The 2,023-nt window shown below is 48.5% G+C and overlaps 1 protein-coding gene across 1 annotated transcript in view; it reads left to right on the forward strand.

Annotated features, from left to right (window-relative positions):
* Positions 1 to 2,023, forward strand: part of Otoa (otoancorin) — a gene marked incomplete at its 5' end in the record, with an annotated part of 77,845 nt that overhangs the window by 54,617 nt on the left and 21,205 nt on the right. The gene's annotated exons all lie outside the window — the stretch shown is intronic.

Genomic DNA, 2,023 nt, shown 5'->3' on the forward strand with positions numbered 1-2,023 from the left:
CCTGTGGCAAGATGTTCTGCTCCTGGACTAGCTGGGTGGATCTATCCTCTACACTTTCTGCAGGGATTGCAGCTGCAGGGTTACACCTCAGGCATGTATGTCACACCTGAGCTGTACCTGGAGGGGGCAAGGTGAAGTAGGGGGAAGAGGAAGCTCTCCCACACACTCACTGGACCTGGGCTAAGACTGGGTCCGGAGGTTCCCGGAACACCACAAAATTCCTACTCAGGGTGCGGGGTGCGCAGGTGCTGTGGAGTGGAGGGGGGCGCCTCAAGGGGGTGGGAGAGGGTCCGGCCCACGCTGCGCCTTGGCTGGGACTGGTCCCGCTGGCGCAGGGTAGCAGGAAGCTCTCCATACACTCACCAGACTTGGGCTAGGACTCTCCATTACTTTTTTAAGCTCCTCTATTTAAAAAAATCTGTGTCTAGTCTAGATTCACTAACCATATTCTTATTTTGTTTATCATTGTCCTTAATTATGTCAAAATATTTCTGATTTTCTGAAGTCTCATTCATCTGTGTTGTTACTTCTTTTACCAAATCAGGAAGTTTGGCTGGGTGGCTTTTGATTTCTGCCCTCTCCATCCTCCCGGATGTGCCTTGGACAAGGTGGCAACCTGGGGTTGCATCTTTCTGTCATGTCTTCTTCTTTTCTACTTTTAAAAATTTGTTTTCTGTGTCGGTGCTTGCAAACTGCTTACAGTAGGTAAGAGGAAATGACTGTTTCTCAGGCGTGTCTGGCCCCCGTTCTTTGGTCCTAGGTGATGTTCTTGCTTGTGACCTCCTGACAGTCTTGGTACTGCACTGTGTCACCCTGGCTGAAGTGGTGCCATCAGTAATGACGAAGGCATCGAGCACAGACTAGAAAGTGACAAGCTGGTAACTCTTAATTTGCCACCTTTAACCAAGATTTGTGGTTGTATAACAAAGTCTAAAACAAATCAGAAAATTACATTCAGAAAATATCCTCTCAATAGAACAGATTTCCCCTTGGGAAAAATTTAAAAGAGATAACAAAAAATAGAGAAATAAAAGAAGAAAAAGAGGGCTGGCGAGATAGCTCAGCGGACTAAGCGCCTGCTCGGGCAAGTAACGAGTCCAGGGTTTGATCCCCAGTCCTACATAGCATGCTGACCCTGGCCCGGGCATGCTGCGCCAGCCCCTGAGACCAGGCGTGGTGGCACATGACTGTAATCCCAGTGCTGGGGAGGCTGAAAACAGGAGGATCACTACGAGTGAGAAACTATCTTACTGTCTTCCTGGGCTAGTGCTGTTGTCCTTCAAGTTTAAGAGAAAAACTTTGTCTTTGTAAGAGAAGACTATTCTGGTAATTAAAAAGGAAAACTCTCATTACTCTTAAGGGAGGGAAGGAAGGAAACATTGTGATGTAAGTTACCATAACTTGATAATTCCATTGAAACTTACGAAAGTGGGAATTTACTGAGTTCAAAAGTGGAATATAAGGGCCAGCCAGATAGCTCAGCAGACTGAAGTGCCTGCTTAGGTAGAGCACAGCAGCCGGGGCTCGATCCCCAGCGTGCCCCGCCAGCCCCGCCCCCAGGGCACGATGAGATGGCGATTGAGGCTCGGTGTGGTGGCACGTGTCTGTAATCCCAGCGCTTGGGAGGCTGAAAACAGGAGAATCATATGAGTCCGATCTGCGTGGTGAGATTGTATAGATCCTGTAGACCTTGTCCTAGATACATTTAAAAAAAAAAGTGGGATATAGTGGGAAACTACACAACATTCACTTCATGCCTGGCTGGATCCAGAATCTTAAACGTTCCTCCTGTTCCCCAGCTGTGTGGCCTTTATTTCCTCCATTTGGCATGGGGTTGGTCTGCAGTGTCCTCTGTACTGGGAAACATCTCCGGAAAAAGAGAGCCCATTTGATGCCCCACGGGAGGCCTCTGATGGGTCAGTCTGTATCACATGCCCATTTGAGAGCGTGCGTGCGCGTGTGTGAAAGAGAGAGACAGAGAGAGAGACAGAGAGAGAGAGAGAGAGAGAGAGAGAGACAGAGA

This window comes from Octodon degus, unplaced genomic scaffold, assembly GCF_000260255.1.
Source record: "Octodon degus isolate 3935 unplaced genomic scaffold, OctDeg1.0 scaffold00001, whole genome shotgun sequence".
In the NCBI taxonomy this organism is placed as follows: Eukaryota; Metazoa; Chordata; class Mammalia; order Rodentia; family Octodontidae; genus Octodon; species Octodon degus.